At 36.9% G+C, this 18,679-nt stretch overlaps 1 protein-coding gene across 3 annotated transcripts in view; it reads left to right on the top strand.

The window, feature by feature from the left end:
- Positions 1 to 18,679, top strand: part of SEMA3E (semaphorin 3E) — a 568,411-nt gene that overhangs the window by 227,588 nt on the left and 322,144 nt on the right. Inside the window, exon 1 of one of the 3 annotated variants that reach the window (XM_079932523.1) lies at positions 13,190 to 13,318. The exons of the other annotated variants lie outside the window; for them this stretch is intronic. The gene's annotated coding sequence lies outside the window, so the exon portion shown is untranslated. Of the gene's footprint in view, positions 1 to 13,189; positions 13,319 to 18,679 lie in introns of those variants that run through there. 3 annotated transcript variants of the gene reach the window in all.

The raw sequence follows: 18,679 nt of genomic DNA, 5'->3' as shown, positions 1-18,679 counted from the left end.
TTCCATAGATTGTGATTTCTGACTCTGCCTAATGCTAATTTAATTAAATGCTAATTAATAACCTGAACTATAACTTATTAAAGTTTATTAATAAGTAAAAGTAAATTTTATAAATCATTCATAAATAAAATTCATAAGATCCATAAATATGAATTTATTCATAATTATATTATAATTATTATTATAAATAATTTATCCATAAATAAAGTTGTAATATTTATTAAAGTATACTTAGGACTCTAGTTCAGTATCCTAAAAAGAAAATTTGGCTCCAGTTAACATTTGGTAGCTGTTCAAAACTCTTTTTTTAAAAAAATTTTTATTTTATATTGGAGTATAGTTGATTAATGTTGTGTTAGCTTCAGGTGTACAGCAAAGTGATTCAGTTATACATATACATGTATCCTTTTTCAGATTCTTTTCCAATTTAGGTTATTACGGAATATTAAGCAGAGTTGGGCAGGTGGTTGAAATTTTAGGAAGGACAATTTACTAATTCATCCTCAGCCTTGTTTTGAGTTGCTTATAGTTTTCAATTGTTGCCATTCTTGTTTCATATTAAGACATTATGCTTACTTAATTTCATTTCCAATTATTTTGTCATGCACTTTTTTTTAAACAAGTTTGAGTAAGATAAATATCTCCATCAATAGAACTTTGACCAAGGATTTGGTAACATTTACTTTAGTTTGCATTTTGAACACAGATCTTTCATATCTTTTTTGCTAAGGATACACACACACACACACACACACACACACACACACACACACACACACATAATTCAAATGGTCACTCTATTATTTATCGCTGATTTATTTATTTATTTATTTATTTTTGCGGTACGCGGGCCTCTCACCGCTGTGGCCTCTCCCGTTGCGGAGCACAGGCTTCAGACACGCAGGCTCAGCGGCCATGGCTCATGGGCCCAGCCGCTCCGCGGTATGTGGGATCCTCCCGGACCGGGGCACGAACCCGTGTCCCCTGCATCGGCAGGCAGACTCTCAACCACTGCACCACCAGGGAAGCCCATATCGCTGATTTATTCTTCATTAGAATGTGAGACTAGCATTAAATGGGGCATGCAATGTACAATAAAATCACATCTCCAAATATTCTTTTCAGGAGTGACAATAACTAAGTTGTTGGATTTAGCAAGGTCAGCAGATCCTGAGTTTCCTATTAATGTATTTATGATGCTAGTTCATTAATTTTTTTCAACGGGTAGCATTTATTAGCTGGCCCCAAAGGTTTAAGTTTGAGAGTGTTTTTATCCAGTAGTCTAATTTTTCCTGTGAATTAGAAAAAAAAATGGAATTTTTGATTTTATTAGTAAACATCTTTTGTCCAAGGAAACAATTAAATCATGGATTTGAAAACACATAACTAATCCAAGGAGCTATAAAGGAGTGAGTTGAAGGGTCCCATATAGATGAGATATAAATGTTATGAGACTACAGCATGAGACCCCTACTGGCTTAGTGATTAGGAAAGCTACCTTCAAGGCTTAGATTCAGAGATACTTCTCTTGGAATACCAGCTCTACCTGTGTATAGGCAGTGTGTCCTTGGGGAAGCTAATTAAACCCTAGGTCTGTTTTCCCATGAATAAAATGAAAAAAAAAACTTTGTATCTACTGTACTGAGTTGTTGTGATGGTTAAATAAGATAATGCAGGTAAAGTACTTAGGACAAAGTACACATGTAAGCACTTAGTTTCTGGCACTTGCTGTGTTAACTGGGACTTCTGAACACAGTTTTGTCTCTCAAAGCTTTCTTTCTCAATGATGCTTTCATGCCTCCCTAAGTAGAGCTCTGTAGTCTCCTACAAATCATACCAGTAAATAGTCATCAACTTGGTGTTGAAAAATGATTATTAGTTATATGTGTAGCTGCTCAAATGAAGACCTAACACTACTTTCTAAACAAAATTATTATTGCTATGATATACACTGGATTCGTTCAAGCACTATAGTTCTCATTTATCTGTACTTAGAGTTTTAGATAAAAGTTGAATAAGGAAGGAAACAATATAAAACTTTATAGAGTCTACTTAAATATATTTTAACCAGCCTGCCATTAAAGGCCCATACAGTGTTAGTGTCTTCTACTAGGCAATTAGGCAAGTGCTTATTTCCAAGATGTTTTATGAAGTCTTAGAAGTAATTTTATCAGTACTTTATAGAATTTTTTTGTTGATGTCTTATTCTAAAAGGAACCTACCCCTTGAAAGAGGAAACAGAAAGCAACAATTTAAAGGTGATTTTTAGGAGGAAAGGTTAAATGGAAAACATAATGATGAAAGAATTATTGACCTAACTAAAATGTAAAGGTGAAAGTAAACTGGTCAAGAAGTTTGAAACTAGAGTAGTATATACATCACCCTGACTTTGAAGTTTTAGCTTGTGTTTCCTCTTTTGCCTGTAGCTTAGCAAAAGGGGAGCATGTTTGTAATTCTGAAGTCGAGACTGTTTAGTGCATCATTTTATAGGCACACAGGACAAATCCAGGGAAATACGTGATCCATCTGCTTAGAAAAAGAGCCATATTTAACCAATTTCCCCACCTCTATCCATTGATGTCATCTTCTTGTGCCAGGAGGGATTCATTTTACTGTTTTTGTGTAGTTACAGTAGAACTGTCTTAGTTTGTTGCTTCCCCACAAGCATTTTTACATACATATATCACCTTAAATTTCTAGAGCCATTAAATCACAGACTTCCCATTACAAAGCAGCTTGTTAAGAGGAGTTGTTGGAACTTTACCATATTGAGTAACCAGAAACACAAACTTGAGTTTGTATGAGTCTGGACACATATGCAATCTCCCTGGAATCACAGAAGAGGTATTTTAGTACTTGTAACCCCTAACGGATTTGGCTTTTTATCTTGCCTAAGAAACAAAGAGAAATCTATTCAGTTTTATGTTATCTTTGCTTTTAGAATAACACCCTTAGTGTTTCAGAGGATCCATGGAAATTAGGGCCATATTTAAGACTGAGGTTTGTGAGGTTTTGGGGGGGTTTTTTGGCTGCCATGTCCAAATCACTTTAAATCTATTTGTCTCAGTTTCTCCAAACTCAAAATCAGTCCATCTATGTGTTTTGTCAGTGCAAGACTATCAATAATAGCAATACCACTTACTGAGCACAGACTATGTACAAAGAACTTATACATCGTCTCTTACATCAGTCCTACATGTAGGTATAATTAGGAAAACTGAGGCCCATATTAACATAGGAAGTAAACTTCTGAAAGTCTTAGAACTAGTTAATTTTTGTATTGTGTGTACATATATAAAGCATCTCTTTTTTTTGGACTTACAAGCCACAAAAATGCTATTGTTCAAAATTCTCCATTATTTATCAATACAATATGAATTTATAATTTAATAACTTGGTAAAAAGTTTTTGAGCATCTACTGTGTACCGGTTATAGTGGCTTAGAAACAAATAAATTACCACCTAAACCTTGCCCTTCAGGAGTCTGACAGTCTAGTGAGAGGGACAGACATTTAAGTTGATTATGAGACCAAGTAACTCTAATAAAAATGTAAGGATAAAATCTATGTCGGGAACAAAAATCCTGTATCTTCTGTCTGCCTTCTAGGGTGAATTATTACATGTTATTTCAAGTTATGCTTTAGAAAAGGTCAAGTTTTCCTCTATGAATTTTATTTTGCTCGCCTAACTATTCAAACAGTACAAAGTGCTGTCAACTATTCTATTACATATATAATATATATGCCTAATTCTATTATTTACAAAACAAAACATATTATAGACATTTAATATATATATACCTATGTATACATATAATATATGTATACATATTATACCAAATACATATGTATTTAAATGCATTATATACACATGTATATATAAAATCTATTATATACATAACAAAATCATATAACTATAATTTATATACACATATATAACTAGTTCTATTATATAAAGAGCAAAAGGAAATTGTTTTCTGTGTTAAAATATTTTAAATATGTTTTCAGACTTTTTTAGTATAAAACAAGAGTTAACAACAAAACATTTGATTTCTTTGAATACTAATGCTCTAAAAATCCTCAGAGTTCTCTTTCAGTTTATTTAATTCCCATCATTAAAGAGTCAGGCCTCAATCTTGGCTGTCAGTGATTGACTACACAGCAGACCTTATCAAAAGCTAAGTCCTACAGGATACCACTGACTGTAGCAGTGAGGTCATGCCAGTCTCTTCCATCCCGCTCTCCACAGATTCTGTTTCCTTTCATCTAATCCTTCTGGGGCCTCTTTTAGAGTATGTTTTCCCATGCATTCCCCTTCTAAGAGCACTTCTTGGAAATATGAGAGGTTATGTATTCCTTCTGACTTACAGAAAGCCATCTATCATAGTGTGTATTTCTGCCACCATCATTGGAGATCTCACTCTGAGGGCTTATACCAGAGTCAGAGTCCTTCAGTTCCTCTGCAGGGTAAGCTTCATGACTGCTCGGAGTTTTCTTGAATTTGCTGGCAGTACTGCATTGGTTATTCACAGTTCTCCTATCTACTTCAAAGAGATCAAAGTTAAGCCAAAATCACTCCCTTCAACCGTCTCCTGTTACTATGTTGTTGATGTTTCATTGGCCTCTGAGAGGGGTTCTCAGATGAGCTAACAGTAACCTCTGTTTTTGCCTCTCTTGAGGAGAGGGCAGGGATTGATGGAAAGAATTAGGCTCAGTGCTGATTCTGGTGGAATCCAGTAACATTACCCTATACAACATTTATATTTTCTTAGCATTGTAGCTTCTCACGGTCAAGCGTCAGTATCTGTTCGTTAATTCAGTGTCTACTAACCCCTACTGTGTGTGGTGGGTCCTGTGCTGGATGCTGAAGGTGAAACAAGGAATTTGATAGAAATGATCCCTGCCTCCACAGTGTACAGGAACTTTAATTACAACCTTTACATAACTTCAGAGATTGTTTGAGAAGTCCTGCCCAGTCTTCCTCTCAAGGAAGTCAGTCTTAGACTCTAGTATTCATGCTGCCAAAACTAATGAGGTAGAGAAAATGCCGGCAACTTCCATTCCCCAAATGAATTGGTTGGAGTCATTGTTGAAGCCCTTTCCTAAAGATCTGAGCATCTGAAAGTACTCAGTCATCCCTTCACTGAGGGTCTAGGCATCTCATCTCCTTTCTTGAACTCTTTTCTCCAGACATAACATGGAAGTGACCTCTAAGTCATTTGGATACATATTTGCCAAACCTTTTCTTACAGAAAACAGTTAAAACCCCCTGTGTCTTACGCAATTTGGCGTATAAAAAACAAATTCATTAAAACCTAGAGATAAAATTAAGTTCCTAACCTCACAAAACACATTCTTTATGGTTCATTGTGATTCTAAAATTTTATTGTGCTTCAGATTTACCTAGGAAGGTAAATAAAAACGAAGGCTTTGCCCTCAGAGATCCACACACAGTAGTTCTTGGCGGAGGCTAAGGAATTGACGTCGTTAATCAAACTTTTTGCATTTTTTACTGTAAATAGTCTGTGGATCAACACTTGGTGAATATTACTTCATGTTATACATCCCATAATTGTGGAGGTAGAATATCTGGTAGGATATTAATGTTGACATCTACTTGTGAAAGTATTACATATTTTAGAATGATATATTTAGAATGGATGTATGCATTCGAGGGACATAAAGTAAGACAGAGTGTAAGGAAGAAATATTATTAAACATACTTTGGCCATATATGTCCTTAGAAAATTATCTTTATAATAGGTATTGGGTTATTTCCAATTCCAAGACCAGCAGTACTGGTTGATATCCCCATTGATATAACACTCAAAATTAATATGGTCTTACTAGATTGATATTTAGAGAAAAATTATGCTTGGTGGATAATTTCAGATCTAAAATGATATCCATGTCCCTTTATGCAAAAAAAAAGGTGTTAATAGAAAAATTGAATTTGTTCTCCAACCGCTTTCAAGACTAAAATTAACTTCAAAAATGGAAGGAAGGGTTTTTTTGGTTGTTGTTAAATGACAGATAAAACATGCACCTTAGCTTTCACCTTTTCTCCAACAACTCAAGTGCAGATAAGGCCAATGGAAAATTTGGTAGGCATGACAATAGGAAAAAAGAATGAGGTGGGGCACGTGACAGCAGTGACTTTAAGAAAAGAGGATGAGGGTTTCCCCTGGTGGCGCAGTGGTTGAGAGTCCGGCTGCCGATGCGGGGGACACGGGTTCGTGCTCCAGTGTGGGAAGATCCCACATGCCACGGAGCAGCTGGGCCCGTGAGCCATGGCCGCTGGGCCTGCGCGTCCGGAGCCTGTGCTCCGCAACGGGAGAGGCCACAGCAGTGAGAGGCCCGGGTACCGCAAAAAAAAAAAAAAAAAAAGAGGATGAGAGAGGGCTTAGCTGACATTTGGAAGGCTGAAAACCACAGAGGTAAATGATAACAGATTTAGCAAAGCAAGAAAGCTAGATCCTAAACTGGAGTAAAGAAGACTGAGAGAAAATTTAATCTACAGGAAACACCCCCAAAGTTTGGGAATTGGGAGTACCAGATTCTCTGAAATTGGGCTAAGGTGGGGCTAACATAAGAAGATTGCTTGGAATTCTGTTTAAGAAGTAATTAGATAGATAAACAGCAAGGTCCTACTGTATAGCACAGGTAACTATATTCGATACCTTGTAATAACCTATAATGGAAAAGAATCTGAAAGAGCATGTATGTATAACTGAATCACTTTGCTATACACCAGAACCTAACACAACATTGTAAATCAACTCTACTTCAATAAAACAAAAAGTAATTAGAACATCAGACTCTCCCTTCTCTACAACCAGATGTCTGCCACTTTGTATATCATCAGAAGAGTTAAGGTTTATTACCTGTAGAGGATAAAGCAGAGACTTTCTGACTGGGGAATACCAGGCACAGTTGAGAGAGAGGATAAATCTTCTAAAAAATCTGGTGATAAAGAGAAATTTTACTAGAGCATGTTGAAATTCTAGCTCTCCTCCCCCCTGGGCTCTCAGAGCCTGGCACTAAGCTATACCTAACATAAAAAGATTGAAATAATCTTTTGTGATTAATGAGACCAGCCCAAAGGTAAGATCCTATACTTCCTTAGAAAGTTGCCAAACAAAACCACCCTGTGGGCCTATAGATGAAAACTTGGAGCTTCTAATCAACTTTTTAATGTCCCAGTCTTATATATGAGCAGATAGCCTTGAGTCTCACCAGGTAGTTGAGGAAAGACTTTAGTGACGAATCCAAATTACTATAAAAAAGCAAGTTAGGGAACATAGAGGTTATGCAGAAGCAATAAAACTAAACAAAAAAGTTCATTCATATCCTCAGAGATAATTCATTGACTTCTTATGGCAGTCATGAAGCAACAAAAAAATACTATTTTTTAAAATTAGAGAAAAAAGAGCTTTTTACATTAAACACGTGACAGTTGAAAAACAATCAGTAGATGAGTTGGACATAGGATTAAGGAAATCTCAGTGAAAGGAAAACAAAGAGACAGATGGAGACAAACAGAAAACAGAGAAGAGGAAATAATTAATAAAATAATTAATGTTTCCCCAGATGGAAAGGTTAGTATAAAAGCTGAAAAGACTCAATCTAAAACACAGTATTGTTCAGTTTCAAAGTACTGGGACCAAAGGAAGATCCCAGGGACTTCCAGAGAAAAAGCATAGTTTCACACAAAGAGCAGGTGTCAGAATGGCTTTGGACTTCTCATTAGCAGTGCTAAGCTAGAAGACAATAAACCGATTTCTTCCAAGTTCTGAGGCAAAATCATTTCCAGCCCTGAATTCTGTGCCTAGACCAATTATCAATTAAATGAAAGGGTAGAAGTAACATCTCACAAATTTTGCTTCCCTTTGCACACTTTCTCAGGAAGATACCAAGGACGTATTTTACTACCAAGACAAGAGAGTAAACCAAGAAAGTGAAAGCCTTGGGATCCCGGAAACCAGTCTTCAACATGAGAGAGAGGGAAGGGAATTCCTAGGTGATTGTGCAGAGAGATCCCCAAGTAATATTTGTGTAGCTGACCTAGAGCAGGTCAGATGGTGAGATTTATTCAAGAAGATAAAGTTGATTTTAATGTATTGAGAGGAGATTGATAACAACTGCGAAAAAGTTCCGAGATGCAGCAGTGAGAAGTACATAGAAGAAACAACAAGAAGGTAATTACTCCAGAGAGGGGAGAATTATGAAATCATAATAATTATATGGTTCAGTTGTCAAAAATATTTATATAGTTATAATAATGTAATAACCAAATACTGACTTAACAAAAGCACAATTTCAGTATATTGGAAGAAAGAGAATACTAGGTATGCATGTGCACGATGTGGGTTGCTACGGTAGGATGAGAGACAGATGATAATAGATATTTCTCCAAGGAAGATATGCAGGCGTCCAATAAGCACATGAAAAGATGCTCAACATAGTTAGTCATCAGGGAAATGCAAATTAAAACCCTGGTGGCGCAGTGGTTGAGAGTCCGCCTGCCGATGCGGGGGACGCGGGTTCGTGCCCCGGTCCGGGAGGATTCCACATGCCGCGGAGCGGCTGGGCCCGTGAGCCATGGCCGCTGAGCCTGCGCGTCCGGAGCCTGTGCTCCGCAGCGGGAGAGGCCACAACAGTGAGAGGCCTGCATACCGCAAAAAACAAAAAACAAAAAACACCGCAATGAGATAATACTTCATACCCACTAGGATGGCTAGAATCAAAAAGTCAGAAAACAAGTGCTGGCAAGGATGTGGAGAAATCAGAACTCTCATACACTGCTGATGGGAATGTAAAATGGTGCAGCTGCTTTGGAAGACAGCTGACAGTAACTCAAATGATTAGACATAGAGTTATCATATGACCCAGCAGTTCTACTAGGTATATACCCCAAAGAAATGAAAGCACATGTCCACACAGAAACTTGTGCACAAATGTTTATAGTAGCATTATTCATAAGAGCCAAAAGGTGGAAACATCCCAAATGGCCATCAACAGAAGAATGGATAAACTAAATGTGGTATATTTGTACAACGGAACAAAGTACTGATACATGCTACCACCTCGATGAACCTTAAAAACATGCTTAGTGAAGAAAGCCAGTCACAAAAGTTCACATATTGTATGATTTCATTCATAAGAAAGTCCAGAATAGGGAAATTTACAGACACAGAAAGTAGATTAGTGGTTGTTTAGAGCTGGTGGGTAACGGGGTAGAGGAGGGAGCAGGGCTAGAGGGGTGATAGCTAAAGGGTATGGGTTTCATTCTGAGGGAATGAAACTGTTCCCGACTTGACTGTGGTGATGGTTGTGTTTATCTGTGAATATACTAAACCCCATTTAATTATACACTTTACATGGGATTGATTGTATTGTATTTAATTGTATGGGATGTGAATTATACCTCAATAAAGCTGCTTAAAAGAAATATTAAGAAGCAGGAAAATGACCATATTGTTTAGAGATTTGAAGATAAACATGAAAAAAGTTGTAGCATAAAAGTGATTGCCTGTAAGGCAGAGTTCCTCAGCATGGGCATGATTGACATTTGGGCCGGATCATTCTTTGTTGTGCAGAGCTGTCCTATACATTGTGGAACGTTTCAAAGCATCACTGGCCTCTACCCACTAGATATTAATAGTAGCCCTCTCTCCCCCCATTTGTGATAACCAAATGTGTCTCTAGACGTTACCAAATGGCCACTGGAGGGGTGGGAGCGGGGGCTTGGTTTACCCTAGATAAGAACCCCTGCTCTACAGATTGGGAATTGGAGTGGGAGAGCTGCAATGTGGAGGCATGGCTATTTTTCATAACAAATACTGAAGAACTGTTTGATTATTTAAACTGTGAACATGTATGTCTTAGTTTGGACTGCTATAACAGAAAACCACAGACAGGATAGATTAAGAACAGAAATTTATTAATTTCTCACAGTTCTGGAGGCGATCAAGATTTGGTTTCTGGTGAGCACTTTCTTCCTGGCTTTTAGTTGTTTCCTTCTCTCTGTGTCCCCTTACATGGTGAGAGGTAGGAGGGAGATGATCTCTCACTTTCTCTTCTTCTTCTTCATTTTTTTAATGCTACTTTTTAAAAAATTGAAGTATAGTTGAGTTACAATGTTTCAGGGGTACAGCAAAATGATTCAGTTATATATATATATTCTTTTTCAGATTCTTTTCCCTTATAGGTTATTACAAGATATTGAATTAGTTCCCTGTGCTGTACAGTCGGTCCTTGTTGTTTATCTCTTTCTCTTTTCTTATAAGGCCACCAATTCTACTGGATTAAGGCCCACTCTTATCAGCTCCTCTAACTTAATTACCTCCCAAAAGCTCTGTGTCCACATAAGTCACATCAGGGGTGAGGGTTTCAACATATGAATTTTGGGGTGGGGGGACAAAATTCAATCTAAAGCAATGTATAACTTTGAATAAAACAGAAACTAAATACTAGACATTTGCACAGAAAACCTGTGATAAAATTAGCCATAATAGTTATTTCTTTGCCAGGTTGCCAAAGAGGTCACTGTCACTGGGGATATTATTAACTATAATAGGAATACTGTTTTTTTGTTGTTGTATTGTTTCTGGGTGTTTATATTCATTTGGCAATAATATGCCCAAGTTGTATTTGTGGTGGTTTTTTAAACTACCTCAGTTCAACTGGTTATTAGATAACTGTTTTATAGGCAAGATTTTTTTTTTTTATTACTTGCTTTACTTGTTTTGTTTTCCTTTAGGTGGCCTTGGCCATAAATATTTACCATAATTTTCAAATGATTCTGGAGAAAAAGTGCCATATAAATGAAACATTAACCTAATCGTTCTTAAAGCACTTTCATATCAGGACTGAAATATATAGGTAATTACATTATTTTTATAAATTGTTATTCGAAGCCCTAAATATGATATTCGTAACAGATATTAGTTTTAATTAATCTAAGATGCACTCCTGGTAAACTAAAATCATTCGATGTTGTGGTTATTTCCCTATTACGTTCAATCCTTTGAACAGAGATTCAGTTTAAAGATTTTATTTGGTCAATTCGTTAAAAAGAATCAAATCTTCTTAATCAAAGTGATTGAAGCTTTATTTCGATTTTTAACAAATAACTAATCTTGGTTTTACTATGTACATTCATCTACGTATTAAAAAAAACAGAGTAGGTACTTTTGAATTACCCCATTTATCAAGCTGACATTTTGGCTGCTTCACAAAAAAAGCAGATTCCATCACTGGTGTATATAGAGGCAAATTCAAGTCAAATCAGTTCTTCCACTTGGGGATGTTTGATTAATGAGATCCTGCTTGGTTTTATTAATCTTTCTGCATTCTTCACATCTCACTTTTGACACATAACCATTCTCTTTGGAAACCACCTTTATTTACTTTATAATGCAGATTTAACCATAATTTAGGTTTGGAAATTTTTTCTTTTAGAAATCTTCTCATAAGCCTTATAGGACCTTTATTTCTAAGCTATGTACATTTACCTACTATACTACATGTTGTGAAGATCTTCCTATTTTCTTCTAACCTCAGTTAATAAAACCCAGCTGGTGAATAAAACATTAAAATAATTAACTGAGACCTTTTGCCTGAAGCATATTTTTCTTATCATACCTTTTAGAATATGAAAAGATATAAAAAGTCACCTTTAAATTATAGCATCAGACCAGTAGGGCTTTAGTAATCATTCTCAAGGTCAACAACAGGTTTTTCAGTGCTGTCTTTGAAGCAAGCATGAATAGAATCTAAGTTGCCATTAAGAACTGTATGGTTGCTATGTTTACTTAAAGCAAAACATATTTGATGGATAGATGAATAGTGTAAATGTTTACTGTGTCAGTTTGATGAATGAATTAAGCATTACCTGCTGAAAAAAGAAAAAAGCTTTACTTTTTTTACTGGTCTCTTGACCACCTTTAATGGGCTTGCTGCTTATTTTATGCACCGTCAAAAGCACAGCAGCTTCAGGCAGGAAGCATGGTTGACCCACACCACCACCTCTCCTTAGAGAACAGAGGAAAGCCACCTTTAGGTGGAGCCAGAATGCCCACTGAATACAGTCCAGAGTTATGAAATCCTCTGATGAGACTCAGGCAGGAGTCTTTAATCTAAAAATAGGAAGATTATAAATTCCAGCAGTTTCATAGTCAAAGAGAAGCAAAGGCTAAGTGTACGTTTAGCAGATTCCCAGGGAACATCAACTATTGGAGCCTAGAAATGCACAAGGAACAAGACAGTTTCATCCCTGCCTAATGTGCTCTGTTTTCAAAGTTTCAGAACCCAGCTGGAGACTTGATCAGAAAAAAGGGTCACTCCTACATGGAAATGGTTCATTACTGCCCCTGGGATAAAATCCAGTCCTTAGCTTAACATTCAAGACCATTCAAGATTTGCATCCTGATTCTTTTCTAACCTCTTTGCTTCTGCCCCCAGTTCCACCCCTCCTAAGTTAAAATACTTGTTTTAAAAAAGGGGGGTAGGCAGACTTTCTCTAGGTCAGATAAGAAATAGCTTAGACTTTGCGAGTCCTACTGTCTCTGTCACATTGACTCAATTCTGCCACTATTGCAGGAAAGCAGCCATGGATAACAAATGAAAAAGTGGGTGCGGGTGTGCACCAGTACAACTTTATCAAAACAGATGGCGGATCTGATTTGGTCCATGGGTCATAGTTTGCCAACTCCTGCTGTACCTCAGTTGGCTTACAAATTGTGAGTTTAATAGAGTGTGCAATCAATTTTGTAGGTCACAGGATTTAGGATTTACTTTAAACCTTAAATCCCACAACCATTGTTTTTTTACAAATGGCGAACTCCGATCTTCATGAAGGGCTTATCGGTAGGATTTCTGGTAGCGCATACGGGCACCCGGGCCTCCGAACTGTTTGAATTAGCAGCGACAGGGGGCAGCCACCAGCAGGGTTCGGTCTTACTGAAGGGGGATGGCTTTGATCTTCTTGGAAGCCTCATCCGCGAATTTCTAGTACTACGCCACCAGGGCTTTGGAGATGGACTGGCAGATTGGGTAAATCTGGGTCACGAGACCACTACCGTTTACGCCGACACGCACGACCACGCCCCCGAATCGCTCTTTCAGAAGCAGAAGCGGTTCCGGTCGTTGCTTTGCGGCAGCCTGTTTCACCTCAGTGAGCTCTTGGCCCGGTTTGCAGCGAGAGACGGAGGCTGTGGCCTTTTCCTTGTGTCGGACGACTGCACAGACTGCAGAGGGCTGCACGGCTGCGGACGTAGACAAGAGTTCCTCACTGGGCAGCGCCGCAACGGGAAAAGGCCAGTTTTGTTGTTTAATAGATGCTTGTTTTTATTACTGTTTAACATTGTTTTAAAAATTCTGGGTAATACAGTAAAACAAGAAACAAAATTAAGAAATATAGTGATTTTAAATGAAGAGAGAACTATTATTATTTACAAGTGATAAAACCATATTCCTCAAAAATCCAAGAGGGTCACCTGAAAATCCTTTAGAAAGGTGGTTCCCAGAGGTATTTACACATTGGAATCACCTGGGCAATTCCAAAAAGAATCGCCAAAAACAAACCAAAAAACCCACAATAAAACCCCACAAAAAGCGAAAACAACTAGATGCCTGAGTCTTACTCCAAAAGATTGGGATTTAATTGGTCCAGCCGGTGTTTTGTTTTGTTTTTTTTAATATGGGATAAAATAAATCAGAAAATATCAGTGCATACTGCATATAGTAAGTATTGTTTTGTGAAACCTTGTTTTCGGATATATGACATGAACCTGTCTAATGGCTCCGAAGTGAAATCTGTTTGTTACCGGTGGACGTGGTCTCAAAAGTTTGAAAGCTGCCCTGAATTACCTAGAATTGCCAGCATAGGTTTAAAAGGGGAGCTGCCTTGTCTTTCCTTGGAGTATGTTACATAGAACAGTATTGAGTTGTCAGTACCACTTGGAGTAAAGAGAACTCCAGAGGCAAGAAGCCCTTGCAGAAACGCAGTCGTGGGTATTAGCAAGGAGAGTGAGCTCCTCTTTAGGACAGTAGGAAGGACCTATGGCAGTAGGGAAGGACCTTACCCAGCCCCAGTGCCTCTGCCATCTGAGGACAAGAGTTCCAGTAACTCCCTACTTTTTCTTCTCCTGCTCCTTTTTAATTATTCAAATCTCAGTTAAGCATAGTAACAAAAGGAAAGGAAGTTTCAGCTGGAGGTAACTTCCCAGTAGAGTGCAATAGCGCAGGCTGAGGCAGTAGGGGCTGTGGAGTCTCAAATGAAGGATCTGTGTAGCATTTAACTGTTCCTCTTCTGCCTCTGGAACTTGCTTGTTTTCTTTCCACTTGTGACTTAAACATAAATTGAAGTGAGAAAGGGGAGGTTCCCTTTTAGGTTGTAAATCCTGGGACTGTACATGATGCCCTAGGGAAATTCAGGTAGAGGCAGTTAAACAGGTGGAGGGGGAGGAGGGAAACATACAGAAGGAAGTGGTTGGCGAACAGCTTATTGGTATAGTTATTTCTGTTTGAGGGCTGGAGAAATCCTAGATGTTTGTAGGGGGTGAATGAGAAAACCATGTAAAATTAATCAATTTATGTTCAGGATTTAATATGCATCTTCATTAAAGTTATAAGACAGAAGTTCTGATGAGAGTTCCTTACATTACAGATCACATGGTAGTTCATTAACAAATGAACATAAATAGTCAAAGCAAGACTGTAGCCTCACATTTATTGCATTTTGTTTTTTCAAACAGATCATAATTTTACCTAGGTTTTATCTGAAAACTGAAAAGGACTTCAAAATTATATACAATCATCTGTCCCCTTTTAGGGTATTTATTTTCTTATGAAACACAAGTATTGAAAGTAAGTTAGTCACAATAGGTGCAGAGAAGAAACTGATCCCAGGTTTCAAGATTCCTGGTTAGATTGTTTCCATCAGAGCAAATTTCTTTTTCTTCAAAAAGAAAAGGTTACGCCTTCCTGTATGTTATTATGCCGTCCATTCATGCATTGATTCATTCATCCTTTCAGAAACTGTTTATTGAATTTGTGTTATGTGCCAGTCACTTTACTAAGTGCTTCTGTCTAAAAGTAGAATGAGGGGGACTTGGTGTCTGCCCTCATAAAGTTCATGCTCTAGTTGGGGAGAGAGATGTTAAATCGCTTTGAGAATATTCCTTTCTGGAGAGGAAAGGCAATTGAACACAGGTTTCCTAAATTCTTAAATCTGTCAATGTTGATTAACTCATTTTCTAGAATGTGAGGCTAGCTTCCTTCCTCCATTTTATGTCCTCAAAGAAAAAAGTCAAAGAATATAACAAGAAAAATAAAGATACCTTACATTCTAAAAAGATCCCTGATTTGTATTCTTAAGTGTTATCTTAAGTTTTTGCATTGAAATGTCTCCTTCAGATTTCCTTAATTTGTCCGTGCTTTTATCCAGAAGAAATAATAATCAGCAATACAGGATAATTTTAAAAGTCACGTTTATCACGTGTTGGTTTGAGAGCCAAAAGCCAAATGTTGCATCTCCTGAGGATGCCCATATGGAACAGTGGAATGCAAATATTTATCTTGAAGTTATTTTTATAGGTGCCAACCTTATGTCTTAAGGTGGTTCAGATTAATCCAAGAGAAAATAAATAATTCTTTCCCCCATAATTTTTGCACTAAAAAAGAAGAAAAATATTTGTTAAGTAACATATTTTGGCATCTTTAAATGTATGCATTTTCATACTTAGTGTCTGTTCTAAATTGGGAAATAAATTTTAAATAAGTAAATAAATCTCTTATAAACATGAAACAAAAATATAAATTTTTGAAGACATCTATATTAAGAATATTCCAATCAGGAAGCATAAATACACACAATGACTTGTTGCTTAAAACAAAGTAAGATATAATCATATTCTCAACTTGTTTGCTTTTCTTACAAAATAGAAATAAATATTTATACTGGAATAAACAAAATGGTAACCTTACATTCTTAAAAGTTATAATATTAGGCAGATATTAGGAGAAGTTGATTCTTATATTTTTATTGATTGTGTATGCCAAAATAAAACTTTTCATATAAGTGGGAATACCAAATTTCCTTTCTTTAAGAAAATCCATGGTAATTTCAGGGAAAAATGTTTGTGTGTATTTATAGACATATGTGTGTATAATGTATATATACACACATGAATCCACTGTATATTATATATGTGGAATATATACAACTTATAATAATATACATAATTTAGTATGTATTTAATGTGGAACATATATATTTCCACAGACACATTGGATTTATTTTATACCGACTAGAATCTTGAATTAAAAATATATGTCTTGGAAATTGTTCCACATACGACAAATAAAACTTCCTCCTACTTTTTAATGGCTATATAGTGTTCCATGTTATGATTCTTCCATGATTTATTTAACCAGCCCCAGTTGAAAGGTACAATATTAACTTTAGAGCTCAGGAAAGAAAGAAGAATTAGAGAAGTTAATGCATCGCTGAGTGCACTGCATCAGTGAAATGGCAAAACGTGCTGACCTAGAGAAATTGTGCGATTTCCCGATTTGTGGTCATATAAGCAAAAATGTAGAGGCAATGAAACTAAAACACAGAAGACTTAGAAGGAGGCTGACCTGAGCATCAGTAAGCACAGCCCCCAGGGCATTAAGATACGGTTGACATGTCAAATAACTTCTAGGTACATTTTTAAAGTTCACTTAGGCAACTGGGTGGTTTGGTTTTGTATAACACAACTACTGTGTGACCCATCATTCTGTTTTTCAGTGGAATTATTATTCATGTGTTTATACAGTGTTGTCTGATTTTTATGTTTTGTAGCATATTATTTGATATCTCATAAGAAGTCTAAAGTTAGACAAAGTAGATTGCTCATGTTACAGAGGAGAAGTTGAAGCTTAAAAGTTAGATGATGTGCCTAAGGCAGCAGAGACAAAAAGCATCAGGACTGGACTGGAAAAGTCCATAAAGAAAATCTCCGCGTTGGTTGTGATACTGCCTCTCAACCGATAAATACATTCTTTTAGTTTAAATTGTAAATATTTTGTACAATGCTAATTTCTTCCACTAGGATATCATGGTCATTTTTATTTAGTGCTATTTTGAAAATCAGAAAAAACAAAAAAGAAGTGAGGTATTTTGATCTCTTTGAAAGACTGAGAAACACCCTGTGAATAATGCTTATTTAGTTTCAGGTTAAAATGGCAGTATTTTCTATGGAAGCGTAACCCAAACAACTATCATAAAAGTATTATACTTCTGAATATAGGATTTAGTAAATATTAAAAACATTTATCCAAAATAAATATTTAAAGTATCTCATAAATCAACATGAACATTTTCCCTTAAAGCGATGCAAATTGATATGTGTAATTGGTATGCTCTCTTGTTCATCTCTTGGGGATAATGAAAAGAAAAAAAAAATTCAGGGAGGACAACTCTTGTGCCAATAACTATACTGTAGAGTAGTTTAGAGGGACCAAAATGATTTAGAGATGTGGAAATCAGGACCATAAAAATTAAAGTAACTAGGATAACTAGGATTAATTTTACAAGAAGGAAAAAAAGAGTGCGAATGCAGTACTGCAATGAAATATAGGAGAGCACTTTGTAGAATAAAAGAATGAACACAGAGTGACCCTTTGCTTCTGTTTATCATTTGATAGAGTTGCATCCCATTTATACTGACATATTTTATATCATCTGTAGGGTTTCTGTCCCGATGGAAATTTGAAACGTTGGGATTAATAGTGGGGAGTATTACAGGCTGGGTTCCCTGAGAAGCAGACTCTGAGAGAGATTAGCATTCAGGGAGTTTATTAGAGAGTGCTTTTCGGAGGGACACATATGGAAGGGAAGGGGGAAACCAAGAGTGGGCGGTCAGAGAAGGTTGGATGGAGATGCAGTCTCAACTGTGACCTCAGCCTGATGTGGGAGGAGCTCTGAGACTGGGATGATCTTTCAGAGTCAACCTGCATTTTACCCCTGCATGGGTCAGGCATAGGGTAGAGGCCACCCTGGGAAGGGGCTGGACCTTGGGCGAAGTGGCTCCCTTTCTCTCTAGCTGAGAGAGTTCCTGGATGGGCTGATTGCTGAACTCTGTTGGCAGCATGCTCAACAACTGTGGAAGTAAATTCCTTTCTTCCGAAAAGAAGGTGTCCCCAGTGCACGTCGCAGCGCTTATTGTCACAACTGAAGCAGAGAAGGAAGGAGTAAGGTTGTTTGTTAAGGCCTGGAGTTGAGATTGGTAAAGGAGACATCAGGCAGGAGAGCTGAGACACTGGGGACTGAAATTCTACAGGTGACAAATACTTTTGAAGAAATAAGTCCTGTTATTTTTTATGAGCAAGTCATTGACTAGTTATCGTCTATGTGTATAAAGATAATATTAAGAACATATATATCTTATATTTGTTTATGGTGAGATGCAGTGTTGCAGAGTGGTTCAGAAGACACATTTTGAGCCAGAATAAGCTGGTTTATATTTCAACTCTGCTACTGGTTGTTTAAGACCTTTTACAAGTTAAACTTTCCATTCAGTTTTCTAAACTGTAAAATGGAGAAAATAATATGACCCGCCCTGTAGGGCTATTGTAGAGAATAAGCAAGTTAATACCTCTGAAGCCCTTAGAATAGTGACAGGAAGCTT

Source organism: Stenella coeruleoalba, assembly GCF_951394435.1.
Source record: "Stenella coeruleoalba genome assembly, chromosome: 9".
Lineage (NCBI taxonomy): Eukaryota > Metazoa > Chordata > Mammalia > Artiodactyla > Delphinidae > Stenella > Stenella coeruleoalba.
The sequence above is the reverse complement of the archived record's forward strand: the minus strand, read 5'-3'. Positions and strand labels throughout refer to the sequence as shown.